The sequence below is a fragment of the Ictidomys tridecemlineatus genome, chromosome 1, assembly GCF_052094955.1.
Source record: "Ictidomys tridecemlineatus isolate mIctTri1 chromosome 1, mIctTri1.hap1, whole genome shotgun sequence".
NCBI lineage: Eukaryota > Metazoa > Chordata > Mammalia > Rodentia > Sciuridae > Ictidomys > Ictidomys tridecemlineatus.
Window position 1 is genome coordinate 37424769 of NC_135477.1, and position 20502 is coordinate 37445270.

General features: G+C 41.0%; 1 long non-coding RNA gene and 1 other non-coding gene across 3 annotated transcripts; both read right to left on the bottom strand.

Annotated features, from left to right (window-relative positions):
* Nucleotides 1–9650: 9650 nt before the first annotated feature.
* On the bottom strand, nt 9651–9757 carry LOC120886045 (U6 spliceosomal RNA). Its single transcript, XR_005728818.1, has one exon. It is a non-coding gene; the product is annotated as a U6 spliceosomal RNA (small nuclear RNA).
* Nucleotides 9758–17455: 7698 nt separating this feature from the next.
* LOC120885545 (uncharacterized) lies at nt 17456–19839 on the bottom strand. Of its 2 annotated transcripts, none has more exons than XR_013434625.1 (2): nt 18470–19839; nt 17456–18038 (listed from the first exon to the last, which is right to left on the bottom strand). It is a non-coding gene; the product is annotated as an uncharacterized LOC120885545 (long non-coding RNA). The 2 variants fall into 2 exon arrangements; XR_005728216.2 differs by having other exon boundaries at nt 17456–18056.
* Between the last annotated feature and the right edge of the window lie 663 nt (nt 19840–20502).

The window sequence follows — 20502 nt, forward strand, 5'->3', positions numbered from 1 at the left end:
GATCTGAATAACGATGTCAGCTACCTTAACCTAATTGACATTTATAGAACATTACACTGAACATGTCTTCTGAATGTACATGAAATTTTCACCAAGATAGACTCCATGTCAATGTATTTCAGATTGTTGAAATTTTATTAAGGAGATATACCTGTAATCAGAAATCAATAACAATATCTAGAAAGCAACTTTCAGATATTAAAAGTAACTTATGATTCAATAAGAAAATAGGGATTAGAATGTACTTTTATCTGAAAGACAAAATAAAACATCAAAGTTTGTGGGATACATCTAAGGCAGTGTTTAGAATTAAGGCTTAAAATTAATTTTTCTTAATTTGTAACTAAAGAAGCTAGAAAGAATGATTAAGTCCAAAATAAGCTTAAGGGGGAAAAAATAAGAGCAGAAAGTAAATAAAACCCAAGAAATTCTACCAAAAAAAGTTAATTCTTCAAAAAGTCAATAAAGTTGATAAATCCTTAGTAAGACTAATCAAGAAAAAAATTACAATGTCAGGAATTAAAGATGAAATAAATTACAGATCTTAGATTGAAAAGGTAATATAAAAACAAGTCAATCTATTTTATAATTGTATAAATTTCTTGAAAGTCAAAAGTGATAAGTAGGAACCCTGATTATTCTAATATCTATAAAAGTTAATTGAATTTAGTGTGGAGTGGCGGGGCATACCTATAATTCCAGCATTTTGGGAGGCTGAGACAGGAGGATCATAAATTCAAAACCAGCCTCAGCAATTTAGCAAGGCCCTATGCAACTTAGAGAGACCCTGTCTCAAAATGTTAGAAAAAGAAGGGGATGATGGGGGTATGTCTCAGTGGTTAAAGCGCCCCTGGGTATCCCCCCCAAAATTTTTTTTAATGAATTGGATTTATACTTAAATTTATCTTTCTACAAATAAAAGTCCTGACCAAGGAGACTTTACTGCTTCATTATATAAAACATTTAAGAAAGAATATCAATTCTACAGAGACTTAGCAAAGAAGGTAATACTTTTGAGTCAACATTATGAGGCTTACTTTTATGTATCTAACACAAAAGGCAAAAAGATCACAAACGGGGAAAAAAGCCCTACAGATCAATATTTTATGTAGGTGCAAATAACCTAATCAAATAAGGAACATATAAAAATCATATTTGGGTTGGGGTTGTAGCTCAGTGGTAGGCAAGAGTGCTTGCCTAGCATGTGTGAGGCACTGGGTTCAATCCTCAGCATCACACAAAAATAGAGTTATTGTGTCCATCTACAACTTAAAAAAAAAAACCTTAAAAAAAAGATACAATGTTGTTAAAAAAAAAAGGCATATACTCAGGGTGAGTCATGAATTGACTAAGATTAAGAACATAGGCAAGGCTATACTTGGGTTGTGGCTCAATGGTAGAGTGCTCGTCTCGCATGCATGGAGCACTAGGTTCCATATCCTCAGCACCACATAAGTAAATAAATAAAATAAAGGTATTGTGTCCATCTACAACTAAAAATTTTTTTTTAATTACGGTTTAAAAAAGAAAAAAGGAACAGGCAGAGAAATGTGCTTAGTGGCACACGTCTATAATCCCAGTGACTTGGGAAGCTGAGGCAGGATGATGTCACTTTCAAAGCCAGCCTCAGCAATTTAGCAAGGTCCTAAGCAACTCAGCGAAACCATCTTTAATAAAACAAAAAAAGCCTGGGGATGTAGCTTGGTGGTTGATTGCTCCTGAGTTCAATACCTGGTACCAAAAAACACAGCGATGTCCAATGTCAATAATTCTGTTTGTTTTATAGTAAAATTGAAGATCTGATTCTAAAATTCACAAGGAAATGCAAAGAACCTAAAGTAGTCAAAATAATCTTGAAGGATAACAGCTGGAGGACAGCTATTGAACTTTAGGCTTCATTATAAAACCAGAGTAGCCAACACCATATGATACTGGCATAAGATGAATACAAGGAAGGCAGCCTAGAAATATTTTTTTCCACATTTTATTGGTGCATTATAGTTTTACATAATGATGGAACTTGTTCCATGTTTGTACATGCACATAATGTAGCAATATAATTTGGTTAATATCACTCCCCAGCATTTCCCTCTCCCTCCCCTAAAATCCAGTTTTTAAATGGACAAAAATCTTGAACAGGTACTTCATAATGATATATAAACTAATGTACACAAAAACTTTCAACAATATTAATTGCCATGGAAATAGAAACAATGAGATATTATTTATATATATATATCCCCTTTTTTTTTTTTTTTTTGTACCAGAGATTGAACCTAGGGACAGTTACTGAACCACATTCCCAGCCCCTTTTGTTTTCTTGAGACAGGGTTTCACTAAGTTGCTTAGAGCCTTGCTAGATTGCTGAGGCTGGCCTTGAACTTGCTATCCTCTTGCCTCAGTCTCCCAAATCACAGGCTTTACAGGTGAGTGCCACCATGCACAGCTACAATCAGAAGCCCTGTTTATTGAGGGGAAGACACTGTGTTCCACCCAAATGAGGCAAGGAATTGGGTATCAGGGGTGTGTATCCCAGTCTCATTGGATGATGTCCACTCCCAGAGCGGAGATGAGATCCACTTGTCTCTGGACTCACATCTCCATCTATGTCGCTCAAGGTTAAGGGTCCATGCTCGAGACATCCCTTACCACTACCACCACATTCGTGGCCTCCTCCACTATCAACAGTCCCTACCATATTTGTATGTTTGTTACAATTCACAAACCTACATTTAAGACAGTCAGGGACACCTCTACCCCATAAAGGACAGGACCTTTTAATATTAGGTGAATAAAATTAGAAGGGATGGAGATAAGAAAACTAGCTCACAGTCTTATAGGCTTAACAGATGTACTGGAAAATTAGAAGTTAAATGAAGTGAACCAGTCTTCAAGGGTATGAAATTGAGATAATGCACCTGGAGATGGGAATTTGAGAAGTCAGCTCAGCCTTCTGAGACTCAGTGATCAACAGAAAAAAAAAAAAAAAAAAAGGCCAGATACAGACAAAACAGTCACTAAGACAGTCCCACTGAGGGGCTGCCCTGTCCTGAAAATAATATTAGGGACTCTCAGATGATAAGAAACAGAAGGTGAGGAATAGGGAAACACATGTATAGAATGGTCATTAAAGAAATTCAGTTACCTTATTAGCATACTAACCCTCCCCAGATGGAGACTTAAGATGGTTATGAGACCATGAAGAAGCATGAAGGTGCATGAAGAAGCATGATGAAGAAGATGTAGGTGCAGTTAAAACCCTACCTCTGGTCTGGGATTGTGGCTTAGCGGTAGAGCACTCACCTAGCACATGCGAGGCCCTGGGTTTGATCCTCAGCAAGCACCACATAAAATTTTAAAAAAACAAATAAAAAAATAAAGGTATTGTGGAGGAAAAAATATCTACTTCTGGCTAGGCGTGATGGCACACCTGTAATCCCAGAGGCTCAGGAGGCCAAGACAGGAGGATTGCAAGTTCAAAGCCAGCTTCAGCAATTCAGCTAGGCCTTAAGCAATTCAGTGACACCCTGTTTCTAAATAAGATAATTTTAAAAAGGGCTGGAGATGTTGCTCAGAGGTTAAGCATGCCTGGGTCCAATCCCTGGTCAAAAAAAAAAAAAAAAACCCACCTCTAAATGCTCTACATGTGATGACAGGAAAAGACTGGGTCCCTGTCTACCCTACAGATGCCACAAAAGCTGTGCACCTTTGTCCTTTGAGCAGTCTGACCTCCTTCTTGTTCTTGTGCTGTCTCCCTTCAGCTGAAAGCCCCAATTAAAGCCTTTCCTGTGTGTCTGGACTCTTTGCCCTGATTTCATTTCTACTGTTACCAGGTCAGATGTTTCCTGTCTCCAGTATCACTGGACACACCATTATCACCAAGTTTATAATAGGATTGACTCTTAATGTTGTACATTCTCTCTAGCATAGTGACAAAGGCCTAATAACATGTACTCCATTGTAGTATCATAGAGATTATTGTTGCTGCCCTAAAAATCCTCTGTGCTCTAACTATTCCTCCCTCTCTCACTGCCCCAGTCTTTTTAGAGGTCAATTTCATGGTGTCTATTGAGACTTTAAGGATGCACATGTTCTGACCCAGAAATCTTATTTCGAGCAACCCGCTGGAGAAAACACTTGTATCATACACAGAGATGAACGTGAATGTGTTTTCTGCAACATCATAATAGTGAAAAACTAAAACTACCTGAAAGTTCCTGACGGAGGATATTGTACTGAATGAAGTTTGGTCCTTCCCTACATTCATGCAGCAGTATTGTGTTGACAAGGAAAGTCATATTATATATGAGAAAGTCATACACACACACACACACACACACACACACACACACACACACACACACACTTGTTATGGTTTGGATATGAGGTGTCCTCAAAAAGCTCCTATTAATACTTAAAGGTAAAAAGAGTATATTATGACAATGTCCATCCTAGTTTAAATGGACTAACTAGGTGACTACTATAGGCAAGTGGGGCATGGCTGGAGGAGGTAGATCCCTGGCTGTGCTCTGCAGCCCCTTCCCTCTCCCTCTCCTTCCTTGCTGCCATGAGGGGAGCAGTTCCCTCCATCATGCCCTTCCCCCACGATATTCCGCCTCTCCTTGAGCCCCAAGCATTGGAATCAGCTACCTATGGACTGAGACTACTGACACTATGAGCCAAAATAAACTTTTCCTCCTTTAATTAGTTTTTGTTTGTTTTTTCAGTTGAGTTTTCCATTGAGTATTTTGGTCACAGCACACAAAAGCTGACTAAAGCCACCTTGTGAGAATAATTCTAGAAGGCAATGAGATGAGGGCAGGTGTCAAATTTTATTTATTCTGTATTTATTAATTGCTAGACAGTACTTTTAAGCATAGTCCCTAAGCTTGCTGACAAATAGATGCAATCCTTTCAAGTGACCCTTAAGCTTGCCTCTTAAGTTGTTTTTGTCCCAGGCAAGGCCCCCAGAGAAACTTACAAGACTAGCTACCAGTGAAGTCTGCAGTTACATTTGCAAAGTCATCCTGACCTTTCAAGTGACCCAAAAGTATAACTCTATTTATTGCATTATCAAATTCTCCATAGAGGGGTCTTTCCATTTTCCATTTTTGAACATGTGATATGTGCAGAGACATGACATGGAACTGAGCAAGCTCAAGAATGCAATGACCAATCTGTAATGCATGAATATGTATGAGTGTCTCCAATAAAAGTCCCTTGCTCAGCTTGGAGAGACACTGCCTTGGGAATGACCTCCAGTGCTCTCCTTACTTGCTGGAATAAACCTCTCTTGGCTCTGTTGTCTCCTGATTATTCACATTAGCTTTGCACTCACCCAATGGTGAACCTACTGTGTTCAGTTATAAATTTATTTGGATTTCTTTTAAGTGACAATATATTTATTATAAGCATTAGAAATAAATTTTAAGAGAGCTGGGTGTGGTGGCACAAACCTGTAATCCCAGTGGCTCAGGAGAAGGAGGTGGAGGATCCAGAGTTCAAAGCCAGCTTCAGCAAATTAGTGAACCCCCAAGCAACTCAGTGAGACCCTTTCTCTAAATAAAGTACAAAAAAAGGCTGGGGATGTGGCTCAGTGGTTAAGTGGCCCTGAGTTCAATCCCTGGTACCAAAAAGATAGGTAGGTAGATAGATAAATAAATAAATAAAATTTAAAAGGGGCTTGGGGTATGGCTCAGTGATAGAATTCGTGCTTAGCAGGCATGAGGTCCTGGGTTCCATACCCAGCACAAAAATATAAAAGTTTAGAAAAATAATTTTTAAGAAAAGAATTAAAGAAACAGACCAAAAATTGTTACTGTGACACTGCTGCTTAGAAGCCTTCTGCAGAGGATGTTAAATATGGGGCAGCACCTAATTGATGATCTGGGTACATTGGAGAGTATCCTTTCAAACCACACTTAGTTTAGTTAAAATAGTCCTAATAGGTCAATGGAAACCCAACCATCATGGGAGCAGATTATTATTCTTCATTGCCAGAAAGCAGGCAATGCATGTAATTATCTTGTGTTCAGCAAATAAGAGTTCCTGAGGGATTGATTAATAGGTAATATTTATTTCAACAAGCATCCGATAAATAGACTGATGCTTAAATGAGACCACTTATTCAGGATACCAGCAGACTTAGGAATGACGGATCTTTTGACTAAATGTCTTAAATCTCTCAAAGAATGCTAGAAAAGAGTGAATACTATTGAAAACAGCTGATTTCCAAAAGAATCTGTTTAAGGTATTCCAAATGTTTAAAAACATCAAGAGCTGGCGTGCAATTAACTCTGTGCAATGACATTGTGAGAACCTGGTCTCTCACTGTCTGCTGGTTCACAACCAAGACTTTGGGAGAAGCAGGTCTGAGCAGGCAAGTCCAAGCTCTGCTATAGAATCCAGCCCCAAGGAAACCTGCACTTTAAAAACTGTCCATAGCAGAATGGAAGGTATCTGTGTTTCACAGATTAAATAAACCCAGGCTCTATGAGGGTAGGTTAATCACCTGAGTTTATTGATGGCTAGGCAGGAACTCAGAGAGTTACAGGGTGTGGTGTCACACATGTCTGTAATCCCAGCAACTCAGGAGACAAAGGCAGAAGAAGCAAGTTTGAGGCCAGCCTCAGGATATTAATGAAAGTGTCCTAAAAAAAATTTTTTTAAAGAGCTGGGGATGTAACCGAGTGGTAAAGCATCCCAGGTTTAATCCCCAGTATCACAAAAAAAAAAAAAAAAAAACAAGCAACAATAACTGTCTCTTTTATGTGTATCTATAAAGCACTAAGTAAAATAATAATAATAATAACAATAATAATAATAAATACATAGAAAGAAGACCATAGAGGAAAGGAAAAAGAGATTGGGAGAAGAGGGCAAGGAGAAGGACTGGGGATTGAATTAGAGCAAATTATATTCCATGCTTACATAATTATGTCAAAATAAAGTGCAGTATTATGTGTAACTATAATGCCCTAATAAAAACAAACAAACAAACAAACCCGTCCTAACTTTAGGGCTGGGTGTAGCTTAGTGGTCTAGTACGTACTTAGTATTAGTGAGATCCTGGGTTCCATCCCTAGCATCAAAAAACAAATAAGTAAAACCGAAGAACTGTCTTTTAAAAAAAAATTTTTTTTTAGTTGTAGATGAACATAATACCTTTATTTTATTTTTTTATGTGGTGCTGAGGATCACATTTTTTATGAGTGCTAGGCAAGTGTCCCACCCCTAAGATACAGCCCCACCCTCAAAATGTTCTTTTAACTTTCATGTAATATTAATCAATGCTTTGTAATTTATACTTCTCCTAGAATATGCCATATGCAAAATTTTTAAATATATATATATTTTTAGTCATACAGGAACACAATACCTTTATTTTATTTTTATGTGGTTCTGAGGATTGAACCCAGAACCTCACTCATGCTAGGCAAGCACTGTACCATTGAGCCACAATCCCAGCCTCACAATATCAAAATTTTTACCAGGAAGGTTTTTCTTACAACCACTACAAGGAATTTCTGACATGTGAAACTTACAAGTCCAGCTCTGAAATGGACATGGCCTGAAATAAAGTTATTATCTTCCAGTAAATTGAGCTTTTCCTTTTCGTGGTCACAAAACTGTGAAAATGCTCAAATATGATATGGTGATTTGGGGAGAGAACAACTGCAATGTAGAATTAAAATTGGCATAAATCCTGAGGTGTGTAACTCAGATTTTATGTGAAGAGTTGTCTCCCCACCTGCTTCAAAGTCAACTGTTTAAGAGACAAGGATGGACCATTTCAAGGGTCTGCTTCTGAGTGCCTTGACAGCTCCCTTCTCTGATATAATCTACATCATCTGAGAAGAATAGAAGGTGTCTGTGTTTCACAGATAAATAAACCCAAGCTCTATGAGGGTAGGGTAATAACCTGAGTTTATTGATGGCTAGGCAGGAACTCAGAGAGCTACAAGCACCTGTGTTTGCAGGGCAAGAAGCTGCCAACCCTTTAAATGAAGTTGTTTCAGATAAGGCCTTGGGAGAAATCCACAAGGAACCAGTTTCAACCAGCCAAAGCCACCCAGCCCCTCTTTAGGTGACCTAGAGTAAACTTTGCTCATTATAAACTCATTAGTTTACTAAGTTCTCCACCCTAGAGGTGTTCCTGCCCACGACCATTGAACCTGTGATATATAAAGAAGCATAATCTTAAACTGAGAATGCTCAGGAATGTGCTTCTATGTGTGACAAGCCTTTCCAACAGGCATATGAAAGGGTAATCCCAATGAAATCCCCTTGCTTTGGAGACTGCCAGGAAACCCCTTTAAGACTAAGAGAGGAAAAACTCAGTGGGGAATGAGACCGTCAGCCCCTGCTCCCTTCAGAAGCCAAATCACTCTAGGGACCTTAACATGTGATTTGTTATTAAAGCATGATATTTGCCTTTTCCTACCCGCTCACTCATTCATTCTGTATTTTCATCCTCAGAAACCAGGTGCATCATTAAAGGCCTGGCCAAGAGTCTCCAGGGACAAACAACAGAAAGGAAAAGACTGTTCAGGCATCACCGAGACAGCAAATTCCCAGAACTCTGAACTTGTTGCTCACCCTGCACCTCTGTGTTCTCTTGACTGCTACAGCAACTCATCCTGATTACAGAGCATGGAGGTTTATGTAGGAAGAGGCTTCAGAGGAGAGAGGTGACATTTGGCGCTAGGATGACCACTGACTACTCCTCCCTCAGGTTTGAAGTGCTCATGCAGGCAAAGAAAAGCACCTTTAAAAGTACATCTAAAGGGCTGATATTGTGGCTCAGTGGCAGAGTGCTTGTCTCACATGTGTGAGGCACTGGGTTCGATCCTCAGCACCACATAAAAATAAATAAATAAATAAAAGTATTGTGTTCATCTAAAACTAAAAAAAAAAAAAAAAAAAAAAGTGCACCTAAAGCCTGCACACCTGTAATCCCAGCGGCTCAGAAGGCTGAGACAGGATGATCGCAAGTTCAAAGCCAGCCTCAGCAATTTGGAGAGATGCTAAGCAACTCAGTGAGACCCTATCTCTAAATAAAACACTAAATAGGGCTGAGGATATAGCTCACTGGTTGAGTGTCCCTAAATTCAATCCCCGATAGCCCTCCCCCCAAAAAAAAGTGCACCAAAAGCCAATTAATAGTTCTGAACTCTAGCCCACTTTTTTTTTTTTTACCACCAATATGGTTTTATTTTTGTCATTGTCAACATGTACAGCATTGGAGTTGTGTCATTTTATTTTATTTCTTAAATATTTATTGGAGTATGCATTAAAAAGATACTAGTACATTTAAAGCCAGCAGCAGTGACACACACCTAATCCCAACTATCTGGGAGGCTGAGGCAAGAAGATCACAAGTTCAAGGTTAGCCTGAACAATATCACCAGACCCAGTCTCAAATGAATATATATAAATAAAAAGGGTTGGGGATGTGATTTAGTGGAATGCACCAGGGTTCAATCCCAGTATCACCAAAAAAACATTTAAGAAATATGACACATTAAGAAGGCCTCTATAAACATAATCCTTTCTCAATATTTTTTCCTATTTTGCTTCATACGTAAATAACTTAACCTATAAAATCATACATAAAATTATCAACTCTTATGGCCTAGAACTGCATACACAGAAATATGGAATGCTTCACGAATTTGCATGTCATTCTTGCGCAGGGGCCATGCTAATCTTCTCTGTATTGTTCCAATTTTAGTACATGTGCTGCAGAAGCAAGCACTCTAGCCCACTTTTAAACATGAAGAAAACCAGTTCCTTCTTTTTTGTGGGCTCATCTTAACTGTCTCTTGGTCAGTGCTGTGTCTCCCTTCTGCTGCAGTAAGAAATCCCTATCAAGAGTCTTGTTCCTGCTCCAGTTGTGCTTCTGATTCTTCCGCTGGAGAGCACAAGAATCCACTGAGTTGGCGGGTAATTCTTCCTTTGGGGAAACAATGATTTGGAAATTATCCCTAGAGCGCTCCTTACTTGACCAAATAATAAACTTTTAACTTTTATTTCCTAGTTGCTCTTCTGAGCTTTCCACTCACCAAGGAGCAGACCCATTGCTTTGGATTACAGTGACACAGGAATTGAACCCAGATACCCAAGGTGGGGGTCCCACATCTCCATGCCTTCCTCCCACCACTCCATGCCTTCCTCCCCACTCCATAGCCCTGCTTCTTAAAGTGTCCCTGTGTCTTTCTGTCCCATAGATTGCCCATCTAGAGTCTGTTGAGGGCAGGAAGCTGGTTTTATTTATGATCAAACACTCAGCATCCTAATGAAACTATCTTAAAATAACTTTCTATTTTTATTCTAACCAATTGCTAAAATAAATTCTGATTCCTCACAGCAAGGAAGAAACTGTTTAAAGCTCCAAGGAGGCAGTAATTAGAGGCAGGAGGACTCTAGGAGGAACATAGTAAAGCCAAGAAATTAATCTAACAGGAGACCTCATGGATTTGAGATTTTGAGGAGCAATTTAGGTGTTTTTTGGCACGTAGTGGTGAATTAGATTTAAGTATTTAGAAAACCAAGCAAATTATTAACTTGTAGGTAACAAAGTTGCACCAGAAAATAAATATGACTCCTGTGAGGTAATATTTACACAGTTCAAATAGTGAATATTGAATACTGACCTCACCAAAACTTGTGTAAAAGCTGTACTGTGGGGTAAATATGTGGAGGGCATAGGAGAAGAAAAATCTAATCTTCTTGGGTTGATGGTCAGTGGAAAAATCATGAAATTTCGGAATAAACTTTGCTTAGAAATATACAGCTAACTGGCAGAAGAATTAACTAGAAGTAGATGCTTTTGGGGACCTTTATTTTTCATTATAAAATTTTTGACTTTTTAAGGTACGTACACATATTGCTTTGACAGAAATTAAACTGAAGTTTGTAACTTCAGTAGAGTGATTGGCAGCTGGGATTGGCTTCAGGGTGAAAAAACCACATCCTGTGTTGAACCTTCAGACCATGGAACAGTTTCTGAAGTACTTAAGCGTGAATTCTTGCATGATTGGCCATGTGATGCATCAAGTAATTTTTGGTGACTAAACTGGAATAAAAAATAAATTTGCAGGATTATAGTATTGTAGTTGTTAGTATCGTAGTAACTTAGCATACCATAGAAAATGAAACAGTATAAACGAAATATTACCGAATCATAGATAGCTTCTCTAGCCTCTTCTATTTGATGGTGAAATCATTCAAGGTGAAAATTTAAGCATGGTTTCTTAAAAATAGCTTGTCAGTACTAAAAATTTACTATATATATATATATATATATATATGCCAGACCCTGTCGAAACCACATCCTGCATTTAACCTTTGGATCACTTAACAGTTTCTGAAATAGTGAGCATGAATTACTGTATGATCTACCATGTCTGGACAAAAATAGCTTAAGTGGACTAATATTAAATACAACATTTATTTTTAGGGTTTTAGGAGTGGCATAGTGAAATTATGTAAAAGAGAAATTAAAATGGAGTAAAATAAACCATCTTACTTGAGCACCTGTTATTGTTCCAATTGCTATCTGCTCTTGCCTTTCTATCCTAGGATATTTTGACATTTTGCAGGATGATTTAATTAATCTCTAACATTTATTGGGCATGTAGGATGAGACTGATATAGTCTTCAATTTTGGGAGATTCCAGAAAAGTTTCTGTTAGGAGGCTCCAGGTCTATACTTGAAGAGTTTATAAACTGTGAACAAATTAACTCTTGCCTTACTTTTCAAGGCAGTATGAAATTAAAACAAAAACAAACAAATAAACAAAAAAACAAACAAACAGAGGCTTACTTCAGGCCTTGCCTGAAAGTTGGAGTGGTTTATGATATAACACACAGAATTCTCATGCATACCTAATTAATAGAACAGCATTTTAATAAAATATTTGGTACCTGGTAAAAAAGACTTGACAATGATGTAACATATCTGTGAACCATAGGTGTATACATCCTTATGAGAGGAAAATGGACAAATCCTTTACATGGGCAGTGCCAGGTGGCAACAGCCCATACGGGCCTGGTTTCAGTTAATCAAGTGAAGGAAGAGGACCAGTGTTCTGTGGACTGTGCCACTGCAGTTGTCCCGGTGGAAGCCAATGTCTATTCTATTGAAGACCTACTGCTGGTACACACCATGCTAGGGGCTTCATATGCACTGTGTCACTTATTGTCACCATAACTCTGTGAAGGAGGTTCTGTCCCTTTTTATAGAGGGACTGAGACCTAGAGAAGTCAAATATCATTGCTAACAGATCAGGGCTAAATCAGTTCTCCCCCTGCCCAGTTCTCCAAGTCTGGGCTGTAGCAGGGATGCTCTCTGTATCTGTGACTGACAGCTCAGAAGTACACAGAACTTCCTGTCTAAGCGCTGTGGGTGTTTCCTAAAATAATCTGCCAGGTCAGAAACTGAGGTAGGTTAGCTGTGCTGTCTTTGACATTTATTTCTGTTTTGCTCCACCTATATTTGTACAGAAGCTTTGGATTTGTGATGATCTAGCCTGAATGGGGAATCCGGGAAGAAGCTGGTGTTGACAGAAGGGACTGGTTTATTTAGGCAGCTTGGAGTTTATTCAAGATAAAGTTTCCTTTCCTTCCCTCCTTTTCGGTGTTAGGGATTGAACCAAGGAACTCTGGAATACTAGGCCTGAGCTGTATCACTGAAATGTATCTCCAGTCCGTCATCCAACCATCCTCCCTCCCCCAATCCTCCTTTCTTCCTCCCTTCTCTCCTCCACCCCCAGTACTGGGGATTGAACCTAGGGGTGCTTACCCATGGAGCTACATTCCCAGCTCTTTTTATTCTTAACTTTGAGACAAAATTGCTCAAAGTTGCTCAAGGCCTCACTAAATTGCTGAAGTTGACCTTGAAGTTAAGATCTTCCTGTCTCAGCTTCCTGAGTTGCTGGGATTCTCTTTTCTTTCTTAACAGAAAGAAAAGAAACTATTTTTACACCACAGTAGTCTTCTAATCATAGATTGGACAATATTGCTTAGCATTTCTTTAAGCATGTATTCTTAGAAACAGGTCCTCTGATATTTGTGAAAAGCCTAACTGTTCTGGTTTGCATTTGTTTACGTTTTTCTTAGGAATTGTGGCAGCCATTATGTGAGGTTTTATAAGAGCTCAGTGGAAAAGGAGAGGTTGTGACAAAGCCATCTTAATGAGTTGGCTTTTTTTTTTTATTAGTTGCTCAAGACAATACAATGATCTTGACATATCATACATTTGATTCAAATAGGGTATGAATTCTCATTTTTCCACATATACAGATTGTAGGATCACATTGGTTACACATCCATGTGTTTACATACAGCAATCCTAGTGTCAGTTGTATTCTGCTGCCCTTCCTATCCCCCCCTCCCCTCCCCTCCTTAAGGGATGTTTATTTATCACTATTCTCTACCTATTCTACTGTGACACTTCTCTCTCTCTCTCTCTCTCTCTCTCTCTCTCTCTTCTTCTCTTCCCCCTCACACCATTGTATATGTATTTTGTGAACCCATGAGGGTCTCCTTCCGTCTTCCATGCAATTCCCCTTCTCCTTCCCTTTCCCTCCCTCCTCTTTTCCTTGTTTCGTGGTAATCTTCTTCTCATGCTCTTCCTTCCTACTCTGTTTTGAGTCACCTCCCTTATATCAGAGAAGACATTTGGCATTTTGTTTTTAGGGATTAAACGAGGGCTAAGGCTCATTCAGGCTTCATATGCCCAAGGCCCTAGGTTTGATTAAAACAAAACAAACAAACAAAAAACAAACAACAACAATAAAAACCCCAAACCCAGAAGGCTGAGTCATCATTCTCTTTCATCTGAGAACTGAGGTGTGGTTTAATGACAGCCATCACAGGGCCCACACAGAGAGTGAGCACTGTTGGATCTACCAGTCCTACTGTGTGAGACACCAACCCAGATGATATCATGTGAGCCCATTGGGCCCTGCCCAGATTCTTAACACACAGAATTATGAGGGATCAAAAGGATTGATGTTTTGAGTTTTGGTGTACTCTGTTACACAGCTGTGGCTGACCAAGACACACTTACTAGGAATAGCCCAAGTTGGAAAGATTCATAGACTCATAGTCCATGGTTGAACTCATAGTCCATGGTTGAATCCAAGAATGCTAAACTCATGGATATGAGAGCGATCTGGCTGCGACCTCTGTCACCCCTTTGATTGCCAGATCAGATTCGGCTGATCTAGCTGGCTAGGCAGGTGTCCCCTTCCTCCCTCACAGTTCCATGTGTGTCCCTCTGGAAGCTGAGTGCTCGGTTGGTTGAAGAGGACGACCTTCCCCAATAGAGGAGGGCCATTCTTCCGTCAAGGGTATATGAGTAGCTGCTCCCCACCCCCCCAAAAAAAAAAGCCCACAGAGGAGAAGAGAAGGTAAGAGGCAGGTGCAGAAGGAAACCAATTCAATGTGGAGAGAAAGATGGAGCTAGTTCTGTGCCCGAGGGATCAGTAAGATAGCTTGGTCTTTAGAGAAGAAATTTGCATGACGTGTGCACATGTGCAAAAAAGTATTTGTTGAATAAACAAATGAATTCATGAGACAGTTGGCTTTCCTGTTCTACTTATCTCCATTCCATGGGCAAAATACATTCCTCTCAACTGTGTCAGCTGTTTTCTTGTTTATCTTGTGAGCCACCTTGTGCTTCTAATAATACTTCTTTGCTGTGTTTGTTCACTGTGATTGAAGTGGTTTTCCCTGAGGAAAATGTCAAGGATTCTAGAATTCTTATACAGGGCATACTGGGAGAGGGATACTGATTGAAAGGGAGTCTTAAGGGATGTTTATTTATTTATTTATTTATTACTGTGGTGCTAGGGAGTGAACCCAGGCCTCACATATTCTAGGTAAGCCCTCTACCACTTGAGCTACATCCTCGGTTCTAGTTTTTTTTTTTAAAAAAATACATAACTTATATATAGTAGAATACAAAACCTTAATTGTACAACTCAATAAAAATTTCCATCTGTAGCTAGGCATGGTGGCCCACGACTATAATCTCAGTGGCTTCGGAAGCTGAGACAGGAGGATCACAAGTTCAAAGCCAGTCTCAGCAATTTAGTGAGACCCTGTCACAAAATAAACAATAAATAAATAAATAAATAAACAAACAAACAAACAAACAAATAAATAAATAAATAAAAAGAGGCTGGGGATGTTTTTTGTTAACAGTTTCTGGGTTCAATCCCTGGTATCAAAAAAAAAAATGTATACACAATAAAAGCACCCTTCAGATAAAATTCTGGAATGTTTTCATCATTCCTGAAGATTCATTCCCTTCTGCTCATTCTCAGGTGAGACTTCTGCCTACTGAGACAACCACTCCACTGACTTCTATTATTATGATTTTATTAACTTGCTCTTAAATGTTATATATATGAAATCATGCAGCACAATTGCATCTGATCTTATATCATAACCTTATGTTACAACATAATTTGGGAGTCATCCATGTTGTTGGGTATATCCTTAATTTTTTTTTTTTTTTTTTTTTGGTGTGTGTGGTGCTGGGGATTAGAACCCAGGGACTTGTGCATGCAAGGCAAGCACTCTACCAATTGAGCAACATCCCCAAACCCCATAATTTGTTATTTTTAATTGAAGGACTATATTACAATTTATTTATCTTGTTGATGACTATTTGTTCCAGTTTGGGGCTGTTATAAATAAAACTGTCATGGACATTTTTGTACATGTCATTTATGGATATATGCATATATTTCACTTTGGTAAGTATCTAGAAGTGAAATTACTGGGTCATAAGGGTTGGACATACATTTAATGGATATTGTCTGAAAGTTTTACAAAGTCAGTAAACTAATATACTCTCTCTCTGGCAATTAATGATTTCCAGATGCTCTATAGCATTGTCAACACTTAATATTCTCAGTCTTCCTTATTTTAGTCATCCTATCTGGTACATAGTGGTATCTCATGGTGGTTTCAATGTACATTTTCACCATGAATTATGAGGTTGAATACCTTTTCATGGACTTATTGGACATTTGGATATCCTCTTTCCAAGGTGTCTGTTGAAGTCATTTGCCCATTTTCTAATTGACTTGTCTTTTTATTGATATATAGGTGTTTTATTTTATTTTTATTTTTGTATAGAGGATTGAATCCAGAGGCACTTTACTACTGAGCTATATCCCTAGCCCTGCTGCCCCCCCTTTCCCATTTTTTTTTTTATTTTTAGACAGAGTTACTCTAAGCTGCTGAGGCTGTCCTACAACTTGTGAACCTCATGCCTCAGCCTCCTGAGTCACTGAGATTACAGGTATGCATCACCACACCTGGATTATAGCAGTTCTTTATATATTCTAGATATGAACCTTTTGTCACATATATTGAGAGCATATACTCTGTCTCTGAATTGCCTATTAATGATGTCTTTTGCTTAACATAAATAATTTTAATGAACCAGGATTTACCTTAAAAATGTGTATATATGTAAAGTTATAATGATAATATAATGAATGCTGCAAATCTACCCCACACTTTAGATCTAACATGTGACCCCTACTGTGGAGTAGCATGCTCCTCCTTAAGTCAGTCTCCTCTTCCCTCCCTACTTCCTCAGAGGTAACTTTTACCTTACATCGTGTGTTTAACATTCTTATGCTTTTAAAAGTTATATTAGCTAACATGAATATATCTTTTCATTGGTTTGAATGTGTACCCCCAATTTATGCAAAAGTTAATTCACAATATAACAATGTTGAAAGCATGAACTTAAGAGGAGGTGTGTTTAGTACAGGAGCATTTTGCCTTCATGAATGGGTTAGTGCTATAAAAAGGGCTTGAAGGAGTGGGTTTGCCCCACCTTCTGTGAGATGAGAGTTCATACTCCCCATAGGAGGCAGCAAAAATGCACCATCTTGAGGCTGGGGATGTGGCTCAAGCAGTAGTGTGCTGGCCTGGCATGTGCCAGGCGCTGGGTTCAATCCTCAGCACCACGTAAAAATAAAATAAAGATGTTGTGTCCACCGAAAACTAAAAAATAAATATTAAAAAATATTCTTTCTCTCTTTTTTTTTAAAGAGAGAGTGAGTGAGGAGAGAGAGAGAGAGAGAGAGAGAGAATTTTTTTAATATTTATTTTTTAGTCTCGGCAGACACAACATCTTTGTTGGTATGTGGTGCTGAGGATCGAACCCGGGCCACACGCATGCCAGGCGAGCGTGCTACCGCTTGAGTCACATCCCCAGCCCTCTCTCTCTCTCTCTCTCTTAAAAAAAATGCACCATCTTGGAACCAGAGACCAAACCTGCTGTTTCCTCCATCCTTCCTTAGAAGGACCTGTGCACCCCTTCCAGTGGTATCCCTCCAAGACAAAATGTGTTTTCTGCTTCCTTCAGGTTCCCCATTGGATATCTATATATCAGTATTTATTCAGTTTCACAAACAATGTATAAAATATATCCCCTCTTTTATTGTAAAAATAAAAACCACAGTGACAGAATCCCATTGATGATGGCCTGCCCCCAGTGTGGCATCCCTCTAGCAGATAACTTCATAACCATTTGGGTGTCTTTTGGTTTAAGATCACAGAAATAAACTTTTGCTACATCTTTAACCATACATTGTATCATGTTTTATGTATTGTTGACTTCCATCACCTGATTTGTTATCTTGGAATATTTTTTTTCTTTGAAAAATTAGTTTCAATAGAAATATATGCTCCCATGGCACAATACGAAAAAGATGGAAACGACGAACAGGAAAAGCCTAGTTTCCCTCATTTGACAGAGGATGTCTCCAAAGGAGCCTCCGTATCCCTTAACTTAGGTTCTCTGGATACTTGTCGACGGCTGGCATAAATAGAAGTGCCACATTCTTCCTCACTGTTTGGAAGCCCTCAGAGAGAAAGGACCAGTGTGTTCCCTTCGCCACCAGCATTTCCAAAACTGCGCCCGCATCTTGTCGCGACGGGTCTCTGAGTCTTTACTGGGAGCAGCGTTCTGCGGCGGACACTGGGAACTGGTAGCGACAGTCCTGGGAGTGGAGGGGTATCTTTTGAGAAAGATGACATTAGTTGAGGGCAGAAGTCCAAGGGGGAAGGAGAAAGGAAAGGATCCCGCGTCAGGAGGACGTTGTGAGTTGGGTGGAGAGAGCCCCTGCGCGGAGTCAGACTGCGGGTCCCACTTGGCTTTTCGCTCCCTCGGGGCCTCCCGGATAGTGTGACCTCTCAGAGGCCTGTCAAGCTGGCCTAACTGGCCCTTCTGCCCCAAGAACACCTCGAACTTGGCTGGGAGCAGGGTGGAGGGAGATTGCCTTCAGTGGACTCTACGTCCGGCTCCTGTCCCTGGACACGTCTTACAACGGCTGGATCGCGGGGGAAACCTCATCTCGGACCCCAGCCCGCGCAGGCAACTGCCTCGACTTTGCGCCCTTTCTCCGAGGCCTGGGAAGGGCCCGCCGCTCACCTGCTACCTGGAGAGGAGGTTGGGGCTGGTGGGCGTTAGGGACATGGCCTTGGGCCTGTCCTTTTTTGCCCTCTCCTGAAGTCCCGCCAGCATCCTGGGGCGGGTGGCGCGGGGACGTGGTTAAAGGGTGTCACCTGCGTGGATAAGTAAGTGGGCGGAGTGACGCATCCGGGCGTAGGAGCAGCTTCCCCAGCGCCCTCGGCCCGGGAGCTTCCGGTGGCAAAGGCAGGCGCCGCCTCGGGAGACGCACGCCCTCGGACGCCCTCGCTTTCGCCGGGAGCCTCAGTCTCCCTATCTGCCAAGTGGGTGGGCAGCGACCCCCGTGTCTTAGACTTACTGTGGTCCTTTAGGGAAGCCCACCAGCCCTAGCCCTGCTCTATTGTACCCACGCGCCCCCAGCCCCGGCTCTCCTGGTCGTGATGTAAGGTGGTGGGAGCGTGGGGCGCCCTGACCTCGATCCTCCCGAAACCCGGCAGGTGGGCGTTCAGCTGCCAGAGGCCTCCGCGTTCCCTCCCAGTTTGGAAAGTGCAGGTGTGGGGGGAAGCGGGGGAGGACCCGAGGCAAGGCCGACCCAAATCCAGCGCCGCCAGCTCCGGAACCAGAGCCAGGCTGGGCCCTCTCCAGAGCCGGACTCAGGTTAGGCCGCAAAGGTTTTTCGGAGGCGAGCGTGAGCTGGGCCGTAGAAAGTCGGAGTGGACCCGACCCCTCCGGGCGCTGGGCCACGCGGACACCGGCTAAAGGCCTGCTGCTCCGATGCCAGCTGCCTGCGGGGCTCGGCGGATTACCGCCTGAGTCTTCTCGCGGGATCCAGGGCCGCGCCAACCCCCGCGGGTCCTGGAGCCCTGGCTTGGCTTCCCGAGAACGCCTGTGTCCCCCTGGCTCCGCCGAGTTCTGACTCGCGCGGGTCCCGCGGGGCCAAGCCCAAGTTCAACACTGATCTCCAGCTCTGCGCCCACTGCGCAGGTGCTAAAAGTACCGCCGCCTGCCCCCCCCGCCCCTTTCATTAGGAGGGATGTGTCCTCTCCGCTCTTCTTTCCCCGTCAGACGCGAGACAGAGAGTCCTTTGCGTGTCTCTGGGACCTGGCCGGGAATTGCCTTCCTCTCCTAGGTCTTAGTGTGTCTGCAGCGCCCCCTGCAGTGCGTCTCCTGCACGGCAGCGCAGGACGCATTCCCAAATGGAGCTGTATCTAGAGGCCCCTTGCCTTACCTTTCTTCCACCAGGCCCACTTGGCCTCGCCTCTGGCTCTGTTTGCCTGGGGCCTCAGAGTTAGGCTTCTTAGAGAAAACAAGGAAAATGTAAAGCTTACTGAATTATAATATAAACACCCACATAACCATCATCCAGGCCAAGAAATAGTACTTTCCCAGGTACCCCATACTGCCCTTCTGCGTCCCATTCCAGTCCCAACTGCCCCCTGCTCCCCAAAATGCTCATGGTCTTCGGTTTTGCAATAATTATTTCCTTGGGTTCTTTATGGTTTTTATCACCCAGGTGTGACTCTCTAGATATTAAAGATTAGTCTTGCTCTTTTAATCCATAGGTTCCTTCTCTCTTTTTCTTATAACGCATCCATGGAAGAAGTTGAGTCATTTCTCTGTAAAGATTTTCAAGTCTGGATTTCTCTGATTGCATTTTCATGGTGCAGTACAATACACCCCTCTGTTCTCTGTATTTCCTGCAAGTTGAAAACTGGATCTGGAAGTTCTATCAGACTTTAGGTTCAAAGTTTTCAGTTAGACTCTAGGTTGTGGGATGCTCTTTTATAAGGAGATATGTAATGCAAAGTTCAATTTTTTTTGAGATTGTGTTAATGAACTTTCATTGCTGTGACAATATACTTCAAATAGACAACTTAAAAACAGATTTATTTTGGCTCATGGTTTCAGTCTTCTGTCAGTTGGCCCATTGTTTTTGGGTCTGTGGCTAGGTAGTATATGATGGTAGGAGTACATATTGGAGGAAACTACTTACCTTATGGCTGTCAGGAAGCAAAAAGAGGAAGGGACAGGATTTCATTATCCCTTTTAAGGGC